The sequence below is a fragment of the Papaver somniferum genome, chromosome 4, assembly GCF_003573695.1.
Source record: "Papaver somniferum cultivar HN1 chromosome 4, ASM357369v1, whole genome shotgun sequence".
Taxonomy (NCBI): Eukaryota; Viridiplantae; Streptophyta; class Magnoliopsida; order Ranunculales; family Papaveraceae; genus Papaver; species Papaver somniferum.
Window position 1 is genome coordinate 65323260 of NC_039361.1, and position 19747 is coordinate 65343006.

General features: G+C 35.4%; 1 non-coding gene across 1 annotated transcript; it reads right to left on the reverse strand.

The window, feature by feature from the left end:
* Positions 1-11383: 11383 nt before the first annotated feature.
* TRNAP-AGG lies at positions 11384-11455 on the reverse strand. The gene has a single exon. It is a non-coding gene; the product is annotated as a tRNA-Pro (tRNA).
* Between the last annotated feature and the right edge of the window lie 8292 nt (positions 11456-19747).

Genomic DNA, 19747 nt, shown 5'->3' on the forward strand with positions numbered 1-19747 from the left:
AATTAGATTCCTAATTAAACTTGAGACCCAAATTTATAGGTGGAATGTAAAAGTATGCATGATAAACCTTTTCCACGGCGAGATGGATCGTGTAAGCTATTTCTCAGCACATGGTTTCTCAAAATTATTTTTACATGAATTGAAAGTACACACGTTGGTTTCCAATGTTCCCTCTCAAGTTGGAATCGAAACAGAGATGTCGTGTATGCCAAACTTGTTGATTATACGTTGACTATGTTGTTCGCATAAAGCTTTCATGAAGCTTTCTGTTAGTTGGTCATATGTGTTAGAGCATTGCTCGGTCAACCCCGCATGCGTTGCTATCTCAAGCATGTTTGTCAATGTTAGTGATCAAAACTATAAGTCTTGATTTCTAGTCTATTATAGCTAAGTCTAGGACTAGGATAGAAAGTGCAGTTGAGCTCAAGGGCTTTATGGCGATTCATCATACAAGAAGATGAACTACTCAAGGAACCAATGGAACTTCTCGACAAAAAGGTGTGTGAAGACTTGAACTTATCTGTCACTCAAAAGTCTATCTACTCTATCTCATACTCTTTGAGACAAGAAGTCGTATGCTATATATATATATACTTAGATTACACACATTTGGTATTTCGAGCCGAGTATACCTCGCCTATCTATATCTCGAAATATGTGTTGGTAAGCTTTTCGCTTCGATTAAGTTTATCTTTACCTAGTGACGAAAGTCATGATATGTTTCAATCACTTTGAAAATTGTTTTGACGAGAAATGGTTTGTGAATAACAACTATATAACGTCCTCTAAGAATGTTTCAATGATTGAAATGAGAGTTTAGATTACATAACCAATGGTGGACATAAACATTGTTGTGGAAACACATTTATGTATAAGTCCAATTGCTTGAACCAAAGTTTGCAAACTTTGTTTATCAAGAGAAACCGGAAGAATGGCTTGTTTCCAAGTCCGCGAACTCAGTCCACGAACTGCCGAACTTCTCATCCCGAGAAATTCTGCTGGAGTTGACGAACTAGCTGCATCCGCGAACCCAGTCCGCGAACCGGAGGAAGGTCTTTGCCGAGATTTTTTGCTGGAGTTTGTAAACTCTACCGGTTGCTTAAGTCCGCGAACCTAGTCTGCGAAATTGAGAAAGGTTATATATCTGAAGATGATTTCTGAACTTAAACTTAAAAAGACTAAGGAATGCAGTTTGTAAACCGTGGCTATAAAAGTTCATAAACCGATTCAACTGAATCAAATCATCTTTGCTTCAATTGTGTCTTGTGTAGTACATGATATTTCCTTGCAATTGAAAAACTCTCTAACTAGTTCATTTGAAGTCATTTGAACTAGTTATGGTGAAGAAGAACATGGTTGATATGAAATGCTCGTATGGATAACCTTTTGGTTAACTATTATTGAACCAACAAGTGCATACGTTTGGGTATGGTTAACAAACCTAGAAGTGTGCAATGTCAAGTGTGTGTAACAAGCTAAGTTTTCGATCTAACGGTTGAGAAATATTAGCTTGAATCTAAATCAGGTTTTCATCTAACGGTGGATATTGTTTTCTTTGTGACCAAGACAAAACCCTGATTTGAAAGACTATATAAAGGAGACATCTAGTATTGTGCAAACCTAATCCCCACACCTTACATGTGATATTAGTTTGCATACTAGAGTCGATTCTCCTTTAACCCTCTGGTTTTCTTTTCTTAAACCGGGTTAACGACTTAAAGACTTCATTGGGATTGTGAAGCCAGACCGATACTACTTTTATCGTAGTTGTGTGATATGATCTTGCATCTTCTATCGTACGAGTACAATCAGATTGATTGGCTTGATATTGATATCTCTGATAGGAAAGATATAAAAAATAATCACAAACGTCTTCGTCTCATCGTTTGTGATTTCTCAACATCTTGTTTCGCAACCATACAATTAATATTTTTGTGAGGTGATTGATTAATCTAGGATGTTCTTCGGTAATATAAGACCGGATTATCAATTGGTTCATGTTCACCTTGATTATTATCAAAAGACGGAACAAAACCTTTAGGGTTTATCTGTGGGAGACAGATTGATCCTTTGATATACTTGTCTGTGTGAGACATATTTTTTTATTGTCAAAGCCTGTGATTTGGGATCGTAACAACTCTTAGTTGTGGGTGAGATCAGCTAAGGGAATCAAGTGTGCAGTATCCTGCTGGGATCAGAGGCGTAGGAGCATAACTGTACCTTGGATCAGTGGGAGATTGATTGGGGTTCAAGTACAGTCCAGTCCGAAGTTAGCTTGGAGAAGGCTAGTGTCTGTAGTGGCTTAATACAGTGTGTGTTCAATCTGGACTAGGTCCCGGGGTTTTTCTGCATTTGCGGTTTCCTCGTTAACAAAATTTCTGGTTTCTGTGTCATTTTAGTTTCCGCATTATATTGTTTTATCTTTATAATTTAAATAATACAGGTTGTGCATTAGATCATCAATTAAGTAATCCAACCTTTGGTTGTTGATTGTCATTGATTGATCCTTGGATTTTGGTCTTTGGTACCATCCAAGTTATTCCTTGTATTTGATTAGTACTCGCAGTTTCTGTCTGAGGAAATAAAATCAAGAGAGATAAACTCGTTGATGTACTTTTAATTGATTGAGTCTTGTTGATTCTCTTAAAAGTATGTTTGAGTTTGTCCATACATATTGCTAAGTGAAATATTGGGTGGTGTTGTTAGACCCCTGCCTTTTCAATTGGTATCAGAGCAGGCAAACACGTTCAAGACCTTACAAGTCCGTGTTTGTAGCGATCTGACTCTATGGACAGAGGTACTATCTCTATTAACGTACCACCAGTCTTCGATGGATCTAATTACTTATGGTGGAAAATTGCTATGCGAGCTTTTCTTCAAGCGCGTGATTTTCAATCATGGGTATATGTTGTTAATGGCTATGATGCTCCCGTTGTGGCAGTTGGAGATGTAAACGTTCCCAAGAATATTGGTGAATATAATCCTGCCGAGATACTTGCAGAAAATCAAAATTCCGACGGTTTGAATGCCACCATACATGCCATTACCCCAAATCTTCAGCACCATGTGTCAAATTGCATTAGGTCTAAAGATGCTTGGGATATCTTAGAAACCGTATTTGAAGGAAACTCCATTGAAAAGGAAGCTAGGCTTCAAAACCTTAATTCCGATTGGGAGAACCTTCATATGGCAGATGAAGATACATTTGATGAGTTTAATCACAGGGTGTCTGAAATTGTTAACGCATCTTTTGCATTGGGTAAGACTATTCCTGAAAAGGACATTGTGGTGAAAATTCTCAGATCGCTGCCATCTACATACGGGTATAAGAAGCATGCCATCTTTGAGGGAAATAACCTTGATAATCTTTCTAGAAATACATTGGTTGGGAAGCTAAAGATATTTGATCATGAGCATACATCCAAAATAGAAAGGATGTTGCTTTTAAAGCACAAAAGAACACTAAGTTACTTGATAAAAGTAGAAGTATTTATGTCTCTGAGGATGATCAGTCTGAGGGTGATTTTTCGGATGAAGATCTTGAGAAATCAGTCTCCATGATCACAAGGCAGTTTAGGGATATTCTATTGAAGAGAAGTAAACGGTTTTCAAGAGACAAACCTAGCTCGTCAGATAAACCTCACAATCGCTTTCCTCCTAAAAACAGGGATATTGATGAGGCTGATGACGAGGATATGCCACAGTGATTTAAGTGTAAAATTTTTGGTCATTTTTCAAACGAGTGCCCAAATCGTAAAAAATACACTGGGAACAAAGGTCTTTCTGTAACACTTGATGAGATGTCTGAGATCTATGATTCTGATGAACACAGGAAATCAAGTGTCGGTCTTCTATGTGAAAACATTGATTTTGATAGTTGTTGCAATACATATATCAACCTTGATGGTTTCAGTGAAAAGGAGAATCCAATCAAGCTGGAAGAATCAACTGACCCATCCTTTGGAAACTCTGGTTGTAATGTTTCAGGATCTACTATGTGTCTAGCTGCGTTCACACCACAGATGCCTGAATACTATCCAAGTTTGACGTGCTCGTTTTGTTATCAAAAAGGTCATGAACTATCAAGATGTTACAAGTACAAACATCAAGTGAGGCACGCCAACAAACTTCAACGAAGATCAAATCGATTGGAAAGGAAGCTTAAACTTGCTCAGAAGACTGCTAAGGTACGTAGGATTTTATCTTCATCTAAGAAGTTGGTTTCCAAAGACAAAATAAGACCATTATAAAAGAAGGTATGGTCAAATCGCTTCGACGGACAGAAGTCTGAGGATTCCTCTCAAGAGGAAAATGGTGGACAAATTGTTGTTCACCACAACACAAATTAATTGTGTTGTTTGATAAATCTTGTCTCATATGCCTGATCAAAAAGATATAAGATTGTGTACCGCTCAGGCTTTAGGATTTTTTTTTTAGGATTGTTTTTCCTGTCTATCAAATAAATTAAAGGGTTATTATCGACAATTCTACTCTTTATAGGTTTTAGAATTGGGCGTCCACGAACCTGTTTAAAGGTTGCGAACCCTACATTCCATTTTCCTCTCTGATATCCTTTATATCTTAAGACTGCTTGATGAGATTGAGAATTCCACTCACAAAAACCAGTTGTTTATAACTGTTCTCTAAGCATCATGTCTTTGGATAGAAAAGATGTCAATATGATTGTTAAGCCATCAATCAAGGAAAAAGAGAAATCTCCAGTAATTCCTTCCTTGAAAAGAAAGATGAGGAATACAAGAAAGCCAAGGGTTGTCCCTTCTAACTCTCAGAAGTTTTCCTATGTTCTTGATGAGTTGAAGGAAGTAAGAAAGGAGATTAGTGAAATAAAGGCTTTCGTTTTAAGATCTTTGGAAATTCAGAAGGCCCTGGTTCGACATCATCAGCCAAGACGGTTCGTTGGTATTGACTCCTTCCTCCATGAACCTTATATTCCAATGGCTGTTGACGATAAGGAGTTCGGAAATGATAAGGAATTTCTTAAAGATATTATTGCATAGTATGTATTTCTTTTGATTTAGTTGGAAGAATAACTAGTGCTTGAATAACAATGATTGTGACTACACATAGCTATTATGTTTCATCTTCTTGTTTTTTTAGGTTTATTGGTTTAAATTCTAAAAATATTTGGAGGATGATGTTTTTGCAGTATCAATCTTTATGATTTGTTATATTTCAATTTGATATGTGATATATATGTTTGCGTCCGTGAACTTGAAGGTCCCATATATTGTCAAAAGTAAAGTCGTTCATGAGTTGGTATTCACGTACTGGTAAAAGAATGAATAGACTTTTGACAAATACAAAAGTTAAGCCTATATTGTCAATCCTTTGATGGAAGATAGGTTAAATCTTTTTTTTTCAAGGATTATGTCTATCAATATTGTTATGAAAATAGTGATTGAAGATAGAATGAATCCTTGTGTATTCCACAGTATTTATCATCCCTGATCCATATTTTATGTATTACTGTGAGGTTCCGTAATGTGTCTTATGTTGAGCACGATACAACTAAGTTGATTAATTTTTGATTAGCTTTGTTGGTTGTTCCGTAAGGTACTTTATGTTGAGCATTTTTGAACTAAATTAATCATCTTGTTTGGTTATTTAATTATTGCTCCATAAGTCTTTTTATGTTGAGCAAAACAAATGACAATTCAATTGATTACTTTTGTAATTAGTTTGGTTGTGTATTCCAATTAGATTAATTATGGGTTCTCTTGTAATTAATATAGTTGAGTATCTTCATACTCCATAAGATTCCTCTTATGTTGAGTATATGAACGACTATCCTATTCATTTTCTAATGGTTATGTTAGTCGTATGCTCCGTAAGTTCTCATATGTCGAGCATAATCAATTAAGTTGATCACTTTTTGTGTTTAATTTGATTGAGTATTCCGATTAAATTAATCATGGGTTTACTTGTGATTAATTTGATTGAGTTTTTGGATATAGAAAATCATTTTCATGGTTTTTGGTGTCCAATAAAATCCTTCTTTTCTTTTGAAATTAAGGTCGCTCTTGTTGTTCTTTCGGGAATGACATCAAATGGGGGAGAGTTCTTTTGAACTTGTGCTTAATGGTAATATCTTGAGAGGAATGCGGCTGTGGAATATTAGAGGGGTTATCTTGTATCTTTAAATTCCTTGATGAATGCTATTAGCTTCGGCTATATGATTGCATCTAAATTAGATGGTATGTATTTTTTCTTGTAGTCATGAAATATCTCTTATGGAAATTTTATTATGATCCCGTTCTTGTACCTTTGCCAATTTTATTGACAAAAATGGGAGAATTAATATATAGTTAACACTACAAATACATATGGTTTCCATGTGAGAGGGGGAGTGGTTTCCATGTGAGATGGAGTATTGACTAAGGGGGAGTGATACATATCACCATAGTATTATTGTCGAAGTTGTGATACAATTGATCTTTGACACTGCGTAATAATACTATGACACTGTATAACAATGATCGAGACAGATGCTTTCTCATTGTTATAGCTACGGATCTTCAACAACGGTGATGGTAAACTTACAACCTTTGGGATCATTGGAGTACTTGGAAGTGACAAAAATTTCGAGGAATGTTGAAGATTAGACATGTGGAATGGGAGATACTAAAGTTTCTTTATCTTTTTTTGTATTCCATATGTATTGATAGTTTTGTCACTAAAATGACAAAGGGGGAGATTGTTAGAGCATTGCTCGGTCAACCCCGCATGTGTTGCTATCTCAAGCATGTTTGTCAATGTTAGTGATCAAAACTATAAGTCTTGATTTCTAGTCTATTATAGCTAAGTTTCGGACTAGGATAGAAAGTGTAGTTGAGCTCAAGGACTTCATGGCGATTCATCATACAAGAAGAAGAATTACTCAAGGAACCAGTGGAACTTCTCGACAAAAAGGTATGTGAAGACTTGAACTTATCTGTCACTCAAAAGTATATCTACTCTATCTCTTACTCTTTGAGACAAGAAGTCGTATGCTATATATATATATATATATATATACTTGGATTATACACATTTGGTATTTTGAGCAGAGTATACCTCGCCTATCTATATCTCGAAATTTGTATTAGTAAGCTTTTCGCTTCGATCAAGTTTATCTTTACCTAGTGACGAAAGTCATGATATGTTTCAATCACTTTGAAATTTTTTTTGACGAGAAATGGTTTGTGAATAACAACTATATAACGTCCTCTAAGAATATTTCAATGATTGAAATGAGAGTTTAGATTACATAACCAATGGTGGACATAAACATTGTTGTGGAAACACATTTATGTATAAGTCCTATTCCTTGAACCAAAGTTTGCGAACTTTGTTGATCAAGAGAAACCGGAAGAATGGCTTGTTTCCAAGTCCGCGAACTCAGTCCGCGAACTGCCGAACTTCTCATCCCGAGAAATTCTGTTGGAGTTGACGAACTAGCTGCGTCCGCGAACCGGCGGAAGGTCTTTGCCGAGATTTTTTGCTGGAGTTTGTAAACTCTACTGGTTGCTTAAGTCCGTGAACCTAGTCTGCGAACTTGAGAAAGGTTATATATCTGAAGATGATTTCTGAACTTAAAAAGACTAAGGAATGCAGTTTGCAAACCGTGTCTATAAAAGTTCATGAACCGATTCAAGTGAATCAAATCATTTTTTTCTTCAATTGTGTCTTGTGTAGTACATGATATTTCCTTGCAATTGAAAAACTATCTAACTAGTTTATTTGAAGTCATTTGAACTAGTTATGATGAATAAGAACATGGTTGATATGAAATGCTCGTATGGCTAACCTTTTGGTTAACTATTATTGAACCAACAAGTGCATACATTTGGGTACGGTTAACAAACCTAGAAGTGTGCAATGTCAAGTGTGTGTAACAAGCTAAGTTTTCGATCTAACGGTTGAGAAATATTAGCTTGAATCTATATCAGGTTTTCATCTAACTGTAGATATTGTTTGCTTTGTGACCAAGACAAAACCCTGATTTGAAAGACTATATAAAGGAGACATCTAGTATTGTGCAAACCTAATCCCCACACCTTACATGTGATACTAGTTTGCATACTAGAGTTGATTCTCCTTTAACCCTCTGGTTTTCTTTTCTTAAACCGGGTTAACGACTTAAAGACTTCACTAGGATTGTGAAGCCAGACCGATACTACTTTTTCGTAGTTGTGTGATCTGATGTTGCATCTTCTATCGTACGAGTACAATCAGATTGATTGGCTTGAGATTGATATCTCCGATAGGCAAGATATAAAAAGTAATCACAAACGTCTTCGTCTCATCGTTTGTGATTCCGCAACATCTTGTTTCGCTAACATACGATTAAGATTGTTGTGAGGTGATTGATAATCTAGGATGTTCTTCGGTAATATAAGACCGGATTATCAATTGGTTCATGTTCACCTTGATTATTATCAAAAGACGGAACAAAACCTTTAGGGTTTATCTGTGGGAGACAGATTGATCCTTTGATATACTTGTCTGTGTGAGACATATTTTTTTATTGTCAAAGCCTGTGATTTGGGATCGTAACAACTCTTAGTTGTGGGTGAGATCAGCTAAGGGAATCAAGTGTGCAGTATCCTGCTGGGATCAGAGGCGTAGGAACATAAATGTACCTTGGATCAGTGGGAGATTGATTGGGGTTCAACTACAGTCCAGTCCGAAGTTAGCTTGGAGTAGGCTAGTATCTATAGCGGCTTAATATAGTCTGTGTTCAATCTGGACTAGGTCCCTGGGTTTTCCTGCATTTGCGGTTTCCTCGTTAACAAAATTTCTGGTGTCTGTGTTATTTCAGTTTCCATATTATATTGTTTTATCTTAATAATTGAAATAATACAGGTTGTGTGTTAGATCATCAATTAGAGTAATCCAACCTTTGGTTGTTGATTGTCATTGATTGATCCTTGGATATTGGTCTTTGGTACCATCCAAGTTATTCCTTGTATTTGATTAGTACTCGCAGTTTCTGTCTGAGGAAATCAAATCAAGAGAGAGAGATATAAACTCGTTGATGTACTTTTAATTGATTGAGTCTTGTTGATTCTCTTAAAAGCATATTCGAGTTTGTCCATACAGATTGCTAAGCGAAATATTGGGTGATATTTTTAGATCCCCGCTTTTTCAATATGATTTGACATGAATAGGAGTTGTTAATCCTTATTAAAAATCTTTCACTGACAGAGTGGCAAAGAGTTACAAAGAGTGAGTACTTTGTATCGATATATAGAAAGGTAGAATAAATGAGAGTTCCAAAAAATCAAGTATTCGTTACTAACCTTTAATGAAGTTCCCGATAGATGTTTTCATATAGTCTTCAATATTCAGTCTTCAAGGATAGTTTTGATTTTGTATTATACTACCTAAACATAATCTAGTCCAAATCTGAATTTATGGACAAAATCAATAATGTGTTTTGGGACTTTGACATCTAAACAACTAACTTGACATGGTTCAACCGGAAAATGCTCTAGCAGAGAGGTAACCAAATACAAACACAAAAATGCTTCTATAAATCTAGTTAATAAAAGCGTGCAAAGTTTGAAAGGAAATGGATAGCATATTAGGAAAGACATTCCATATTTTCCCACAAAAATGCTTAAAGCAAGCAGATACCCAATAACGCCAACTCTCTCATTGTTGATGGCATTATTTGTCACAACAAAGATATTTCAATAATGAAGCTAAAAAATACTTTTCTTTTGTGTTCAAAGACCATGTACACTATATACAAAAAATTGATTATTTGGTTATGCCTTCTATTAGTGTACATGATAACGTTCTGCTTGAAAAAACCATTTGAGGAAGATAAAGTCAAAAAGGTTATGTAGCAGTTTGATTTTACAAGTCTCTAGGTCTTGATGGATACTTCCAGGGTTTTTTGTTAAAGTTGTTTGTGATATCATCAAACACGAGGTGATACAAGTTATTAAAGAATTTGAGACTTATGCAAAGCTGGATTAGAGACTATCTTGCACAAATATAGTACTTATTTATAAGTTTGAAGAAGATGTTACAATATACAATTTTAGACCCATAAGTCTAATTGGTGGTGTATACAAGATTATCTCTAAGTTGTTGACAGTCATATTGAAATTGGTTCTTCTCTTTGTACTTTCATATTTCAAGGGGCCTTGTAGATTGGTAAGAAAATTACTGATGAAATTGTAATTGTTAGAGCACTGCTCGGTCGAACTCGCAAGCGTTGCTATCTCAAGTTTGTTGTCAAGTTTAATTTCCAAAACTATAAGTCTTGATTTCTACTCTACTTATAGCTAAGTCTCGGATTAGGATAGAAAGTGTAGATGAGCTTTAGACTTCACGGCGTTCATCGAATGAAGACGAAGAACTACTAAGGGGAGCTTGTGGAAATTAATCAACAAAAGGTATGTGGAGACTTGAACTCATCTATCACTTAAAAGTCTATCTACTTTATCTCCCATTTGAGACAAAACTCGTATAACTATATAGACTTCAATTATACACATTTGATATTCGAGCTGAGTTTAACTCGCTTACATATCTCGAAATATGTGTTGGTAAGCTTTCACTTTAACCAAGTTCATCTTATATTCTTGACGAAAGTCAAAAGATGATCATGTGAAAATCGCCTGGTAACGTCTTACATGATTTGTGTGAGACAATCATTTGGTGTAGAATCGGAATGTTTCATATTGATCATTCGATCACTTGAAAATTGCTTTGAAGCTAATAGTTTGTGTGAGACGGCTATTGTCGTCTTCTGAGAATGTTTCAATGGTTGGAATGAGAGTTTGGAACAATTGTATTTAAGCATAGTATGTGTACTTGCATATATGTAATCCAAGTCCGGGAACCATGGTATGCATACCCGTATGCGTACTAGTTGGTTTAGTGAAGTCCGGGAACCTTGTGCGCATACCGGTGTGCGTACTGGCCTGATGTTCAGGTCTGAGGATTTCTGCTGAGTTTGGAAGGTATGCGTACCAGTTCTCATACTGGCAAAACCCAAACTTAGTCCGACCACTATGGTATGCGTACCCGTTTGCATACCTAGTGGATAATGTTCTAAAATCGGTTTGTTCATGAACCAATACATTTCTATAATACAAAACAAGGTTTGGACAAGTTAGGCATGATAAAGAGTGGCCAAGATTTGTCTAGGGAGAAGATAAATCTATGGTCGTGGTTTATTCAAATTAAACATTATAAGTGTTATAATTAATTTCTCATAATGAACGATTAATTAATTTTTCATTTCATCATAAATATTTCCTTAATTAATCTATCATAACATATTTATATCAATAAATTAAAGTAAAAAGTATTAATTATTTCTAAAACAAAGAAAATTATGGTTTGTACAAAGACAAACACTTATGGGGAAATCCGAGAATTGAACTCGGGACCTCTCGCACCCTAAGCGAGAATCATACCACTAGACCAATTGCCCGTTGGTAAAAATTATTTCCATATATAATACTGGTGGTAGTAGTAATGGGTGGTGAAAGCTATGGAGGGTGTTGGTGAGTGGTGGAGGTGGTAACAATAGTGGTGGTGGAAGAAATTGTGGAGGTGGATGGTTTTAGTGGTGGTGGGTGTTTATTTTTATTATTTTTTCTGAAGCAAAAAAAAGAAATAAATGACGAGTAACATTATATTGTGAAAGATGTAGTTGGTTATTTTATTCACGATTAGTAAAGGTATGTACTAAATGATACCAAACCATATATAAAAAAAATGATTATGAACATTGGATCAAATGGTGCCCCTGCTATCTTTGGTAACCGATCATGTGAATCATTGTTTTTAGTGTTGAAATAAAATTAATTGCAATACAAAAGAGAATATAGCAAAAAAACATTAAAGAATAAATTAATTAATGACCTAAGTTTTTTCAACTTTATACATGACATTTGCGATTAATCGCCCAACATCCTTCGAAGGATGGGTGGTTTTGTGATTCTAACGGGTATTCGTGAGTAGTAATATATTATGTTAATTTTGTGCCGCTACAAAACGGGCAACACTATAAAGTGTAAGATGCGGTTGATCGTCTTAATGCTAAAATAAAATCGATTAAAATACAAGAAAATTTAAATAAAAAACACTGGGATGTCACGTTATATAATAACTACTCTAAATTACATATGTATTATCAAGATTCCACATTTCAATAGATAAATATATGGTTGTATTGAGATCCCGTAAGTAGTGCTCAAGTTGGCGCTTGGCTTTCTGAATGATTTTGAATAAAATAAAACCCTCCCTCTCAGTTTCTCCAAGGAAAACCGAAACCTTTTCAAAAAAATAAAATAATCAATCGAACATCAGTTAGATGGAGCGCCATCACTACCACTGTATACTTCTCTGAACTGCTACATATCCAATGAACTTTCCACATATTAATTTGGTAATTTCTTCCTATCGTAATTCTTGATAAGGCATGCTATTAAAACTTGTTAGAGCACTGCTCGGTCGAACTCGCATACGTTGCTATCTCAAGCATGTTTGTCAATGTTAGTGATCAAAACTATAAGTCTTGATTTTTAGTCTACTATAGCTAAGTCTCGGACTAGGATAGAAAGTGTAGTTGAGCTCAAGAACTCCATGGAGGATCATCATACAAGAAGAAGAACTACTCAAGGAACTGGTGGAACTTCATCGGCAAAAAGGTATGTGGAGACTTGAACTTATCTATCACTCGAAAGTCTATCTACTCTATCTACTATCTTGAGACAAAAGTCATTTTCCTGTATAGACTTTGATTATACACATTTGATATTTCGAGCGGAGTTTAACTCGCCTATCTATTTCTCGAAATATGTGTTGGTAAGCTTTCTCTTTGGCCAAGTTCATCTTTACCTAGTGACGAAAGTCATGCTATATTTCAATCACTTTGAAAATTGCTTTGACGAAAAATGGTTTGTGAATAAAAACTATATAACGTCCTCTAAGAATGTTTAAATGATTGAAATAAGAGTTTAGATTATATAACCAATGATGGATAAAAGCATTGTTGTGGAAACACATATATGTATAAGTCCTTATTCCTTGAACCGAAGTTTGCGAACTTTGTTGATCAAGAAAACCGGAACAAGAGCCGTGAACTAAGTCCGCGAACTGGCGGAAGTTCTCGACCCGAGAAAATCTGCAGGAGTTTGAGAACTCCTTCCGGGAACTTAAGTCCGCGAACCCAGTCCGCGAACTTGAGTTAGGTTATATCTAAAGAAGATTGTTTGTGAACTCATGTTTATATAAACTAAGGAATGATAATTGTAAATTGTGGCTATAAAGTTCATAAAACGATTCGAGTGAATCAAATCAGTTTTGCTTCGATTGTGTCTTGTGTAGCTACATAATATTTCCTTGCAATTGAACAACTCTCTAACTAGTTCATTTGATTCATTTGAGCTAGTTATGGTGAAGAAGAATATGGTTGATATGAAAGTGCTCATATGGATAACCATTTGGTTAACTATTGTTGAACCAACAAATGTACATGTTTGGGTACGGTTACACTACAGTCGTAGGAGTATAACTGTACCTTGGATCAATATGAGATTGATTGGGGTTCAACTACAGTCCAGACCGAAGTTAGTTTGTAGTAGGCTAGTGTCTGTAGCGGATTAATACAGTGTGTGTTCAATATGGACTAGGTCCCGGGGTTTTCTGCATTTGCGGTTTCCTCGTTAAAAAAATTCTGGTGTTTCTGTTATTTCTATTTCCGCATTATTTGTTTATCTTTATAATTGAAATATCACAAGTTATGCGTTAGGTTCAATCAATTAGAATATCCGACCTTTTGGTTGTTCATTTAAATTGATTGACATATGGATATTAGTCTTTGGTACCATCCAAGTTATCTCTCTATTATTTGATAAAGACTCACAGATTTCTATTTGCTTGAGTATAGATCAAATCGAGAAATTGAGATATTAACTCTTTGGTATACTTTTTATCTAGATTGAATCTCACTGTCTAGTTGTTTCTCTAGAAAATATATTGGAGTTTGTCCATACAGATTGATAAGCGAAATATTGTGTGTGGTTGTTGTATCCCCGCTTTTTAAATTGGTATCAGAGTCGAAAAACACGTTTAAAGACCTTACAAGTCTGTGTTTGTGGCAATCTGAGTCTGAGGACAGAATCTCTGACACACACGCATACCAAGATGTCTTCTAAAGCTTTTAACTATGCCAAATGTCTTGGGAATACCTCAATGGATTACTCCTTAGCTGATTCTTCCGAATCCCGAGGTAAGAAGGTTATCCCATGTGTTGACATCTCTCTCTCCGATGAGACATTGGGCATTATGGCAAAAGCTGAAATGGAGATCACCGGAATTTTAAAAAATTCTACTAAGATTATTGATTTCCAGGATCATGATCATCTTATTGATGAATTTGAAAAGTCTCTTGATCGTGAGCGTGAACTCTATAACATCGTTGAGTCCTTCTTTAAGAATATTGAAAAACTTCTCCAAGAAACTACTCTACAGCGTGAAAAGATTAGTGTTCTTGAGGATATTTTTAAGGAAGACTCAATTAGAGAAAAACGTTTGATCGAGACACATTCATCAGACCTTAACAGATTTCGTGTCGAAAAAGAGAAACTAAGCGCATCTCTTATTATAGCCCAAGAACAGCACAGATCCTTGGAAAAGTAAAACTTTGTCTTAAGGAGAAATTTTTCTGTACGAACTAATTCTCATGAATTACAGTACATGACGAAATGTTCTCCATAAGAATATTGTGTCATGAAAAGTTTACATAACTTACAATCTTCTCATATGGCTATGAAGTTAAAACAGGTGCCAGTTATTGCTTCTCCTCCACGAACCTGTACAATCTGTGGGAAAAAGAATCACTATGCTATCCATTGTTTTTCCAGGAGGAAACAAATCTCTAAAATTCATAATTTGCTTCTTTCCACTGTCAATGGAATAAATAGTCGATCGACTACTTCAGTGAATCGTATTCCCACATAATACCATAAACCTTATAAATATGGTCTCTTTCCTAGAAATCATCACATGGCTCAAGTGCATTCTAGTGGTATAAATTCTTGTGTCGCTGATAAAAGCATTCCCTGTATTTATAAGACTGTTTCAGTTAAATCTAAGTCTAGAAAATGGATCCCTCTCCATCCTGATCCTCTTGAACCAGTTGCAAGAGGTCCTAGATTTAGTCCTCAGAGAAAGCCTTCCGACGGATATGTTAATCAAGCTGTGTCTTTTTCTTCTGGGATGAATGTCAACCGAAGAAAGGCGAAGAACGCAAGGATCAAGCTGTCAGATGATATGTACAAGTCAATTCTCAATGATCATAGTGGGATTAATTCTCACTCTACCACCTGATTCCAGGTATTCTTTTCTTTGTTCCTAACTTGAGAGGTGCAAAGACAATAACTGAGAATTACTCAAGTATGTTGTATATTTTTCTGTTTAAGTTTTTTTCTTTTTGTGTGCTGATGGTCCACAAACGTTCGCGTCCTCCTCTTGTGAGTTGATAGGGTTTCCAAAACAAGAGTTTCCTTCTCCTTTTTACATACACATATATATTACTCTATATTGTGTTTTTCCATCCCTAACAAAAATTATATGGAGAAATATGAAAAATCTCAAGAGTTTGTGCATCTTGATATGGAGGAAGACGATCAAGGACGTGAGTCTATTCAGGAGATGGTTCTAAAGAAGATCCTTGAAAGAAAGGATCACAACTCCTGGATTGATGATTCTGTCAAAGATTAAATTCTTTTTCAGAACGTTAAAAGGTCTAGTTTGCAAATCTTCAACTGCAAATAAACCAACTCTTAGATGGTCAGGCCAGAATCCTTGCTAATCAGAATATTCTGATACGGAATCAAAAGAAGCTCATCATGGACTGTGTCAAGGCTAGACAGCTTGCTCGGGTTGTTTATCGTAAAGTTGGTGTTCTAACTCACGAACATGGTGTATCAACGGTCAAGAGAGTAAAGGAAATCAGTGACACCTTCTTTGATGTATTCATTGAAAGATATAAGGTTCTAAACCAACTCTGATTTTCTTCTAGTTTTCCTAGTAAATCTTCTATTTTCTTGTTTTATTTAGAAGAATAACTAGAGTTTGGAATATCCATTATTGTGATTACACATAGCTATGTCCAACGTTTTCATCTTCATGTTTTTAGGTTTATTTGTTTAAATTCTAAAACTGTTTGGAAGATGATTTTTGTAGTATTAATCTTTATGGTTTTATATATTGCAATTTGTTATGGGATATGTATGTTTGCGTCCGTGAACTATGATTGTCCCATATCTTGTCAAAAGTAAAGTCTTTCGTAAGTCGATATGCATGTATTGATAAAAGAATGAATGGACTTTTAACAAATACAAAAGTTAAGCATATTATGTAAATTATTGATGGAAGATAGGTTAAAATCTTTTGTTTGCAAGGATTATGTCTATTGTATATCATTGTGCGAATAGTGATGGAAAATAGAATGAATCCTTGTGTATTCCGCAGTATTGATCTTCCCTGATCCATATTTTATGTATTACTGTGAGGCTCCGTAAGTTATCTTATGTTGAGCACTATTAACTGAGTTGATTATTTTATGATTAACTTAGTTATTGCTCCATAGATTCTCTTATGTCGAGCATGACCAATTAAATTGATTACTTTTGTGGTTAATTTGGTTGTGTATTCCGATTAGATTAATTATGGGTTCTCTTGTGATTAATCTAATTGAATATTTTTGAGTCTCCATAAGTTCACTTATGTTGAGCATTTTTGATTAAATTAATCATAGGTTAATTTAATTGAGTACTTTTGGATTCAAATTCATATTCGTATGTGATTTGTTATGTCCAAAGAAATCCTTCTTTTCTTTTGAAATTAAGGTCGCTCTTGTTGTTCCTTCGGGAATGAAATTTTATGGGGGATATTTCTTAATTGAACTTGTGCTTAATTGCCAAATCTTTGTGGGGAGTGCGGTTGTGGAATATTATAGGGGTTATCTTGTATATTTAAACTCCTTGATGAATGCATTTAGCTCTGGCTTTATGATTGCATCTAAACAAGGATATATACTTTCTTTTGGTCATGAAATACCTCTTTTGGAAATTTTATTAGGATCCCGTTCTTGTACCTTTGCCGATTTTATTGACAAAAAGGGGGAGAATTAATGCGTAGTTCACACTACAAATACATATGGTTTTCGGATCATTATGTAAGGGGGAGTGGTTTCTATCTGAGATGGAGTATTGACTAAGGAGGAGTGATACATATCACTGTAGTATTGTTGGCAAAGTTGTGATACAATTGAACTTTGATGTTGTGTAATGATACTATGACACTGTATAACAATGATCGAGAATTATGTTTTCTCATTGTTATAGCTACGGATTTTCAACGATGATGCTGAAATTATAACTTTTGGGATCATTGGAGTACTTGGAAGTGTCGAAGATTTCGAGTAATGTTGAAGATTAGACATGTGGAATAGGAGCTACTTAAGTTTCTTTATCTTTTTTGTATTCCATGTGTATTGACAATTTTGCCACTAAAATTGACAAAGGGGGAGATTGTTAGAGCATTGCTCGGTCGAACTCGCATGCGTTGCTATCTCAAGCATGTTTATCAATGTTAGTGATTAAAACTATAAGTCTTGATTTCTAGTCTACTATAACTAAGTCTCGGACTAGGATAGAAAGTGTAGTTGAGCTCAAGAACTCCATGGTGGATCATCATACAAGACGAAGAACTACTCAAGGAACTGGTGGAACTTCATCGACAAAAAGGTATGTGGAGACTTGAACTTATCTATCACTCGAAAGTCTATCTACTCTATCTCCTATCTTGAGACAAAAGTCGTTTTTCTATATGGACTTTGATTATACACATTTGCTATTTCGGGCCGAGTTTAAATCACCTATCTATTTTTCGAAATATGGGTAAGCTTTCATTTTGGCCAAGTTCATCGTTATCTAGTGACGAAAGTCATGTTATATCTCAGTCACTTTGAAAATTGCTTTGACGAAAAATGGTTTGTGAATAACAATTATATAACGTCCTCTAAGAATGTTTCAATGATTGAAATGAGAGTTTAGATTATATAACCAATGATGGATATAAGCATTGTTGTGGAAACACAGATATGTATAAGTCCTTATTCCTTGAACCGAAGTTTGCGAACTTTGTTGATCAAGAGAACCGGAACAAGAGCCGTGAACTAAGTTCGCGAACTTGTGGAAGTTCTCGACCCGAGAAAATCTGTTGGAGTTTGAGAACTCCTTCCGGGAACTTAAGTCCGCGAACCCAGTCCGCGAACTTGAGTTAGGTTATATCTAAAGACCATTGTTTGTGAACTCATGTTTATATAAACTAAGGAATGTTAATTGCAAACCGTGGCTATTAATTTCATAAACCGATTCGATTGAATCAAATCGTTTTTGCTTCGATTGTGTCTTGTGTAGTTACATAATATTTCCTTGCAATTGAACAACTCTCTAACTAGTTAATTTGAGTCATTTGAACTAGTTATGGTGAAGAATAATATGGTTGATATGAACGTGCTCATATAGATAACCATTTGGTTAATTACTGTTGAACCAACAAATTTACATGTTTGGGTACGGTTACACAAACCTAGAAACATGCATTTCATTTGTGTGTAACAAGCTAGGTTTTCGATCTAACGGTTGAAAGATATTAGCTTGAATCTAATCATGTGTTTCATCTAACGGTAAATATTGAATGCTTTGTTACCAAGCTAACATTGATTGCAAACCATGATTTGAAAGACTATATAAGGGAGAACTCTAGCAACTGGGAAACCTAATCCCCACACCTTATGTGTGATACTAGTTGTGTAAGCTAGAGTCGATTCTCCTTTAACCTTTGATTTCTTCTTCTAAATCAGGTTAACGACTTAAAGACTTCATTGGGATTGTGAAGCCAAACCGATACAACTTTCTCGTAGTTGTGTGATCTGATCTTGCATATTCTATCGCACGAGTACAATCGCAAAGATTGGCTTGAGATTGATATCTCCGATAGGCAAGATATAAAAGTATTCACAAACATTTTCGTCTCATCGTTTGTGATTCCACAATATCTTCTTTCGCCGCGTCGATTAAGATTATTGTGAGGTGATTGATAATACTAGGTTGTTCTTCGGGCATATAAGTCCGGGTTATCAATTGGTTTTTGTTCACCTTGATTTATCAAAAGACGGCACAAAACTTGTAGGTATATCTGTGGGAGACGGATTTATCTATCATTGTAGACTTTTCTGTGTGATACAAATTTGTTTATTAAAGTCTTCGACTTTGGGTCGTAGCAACTCTTAGTTGTGGGTGAGATCATCTAAGGGAATCAAGTGCGTAGCATCCTGCTGGGATCAGAGTCGTAGGAGAATAAATGTACCTTGGATCAATATGAGATTGATTGGGTTTCAACTACAGTCCAGACCGAAGTTAGGTTGTAGTAGTCTAGTGTCTGTAGCGGCTTAATACAGCGTGTGTTCAATCTGGACTAGGTCCCGGGGTTTTTCTGCATTTGCGGTTTCCTCGTTAACAAAATTCTGGTGTTTGCGGATATAGAAATAATATAAACACCATAATTTTGTTAACGAGGAAACTGCAAATACAGAAAAACCCCGGGACCTAGTCCAGATTGAACACACATTTTATTAAGCCGCTACAGACACTAGATTACTACAACCTAACTTCGGTCTGGACTGTAGTTAAACCCCAATAAATCT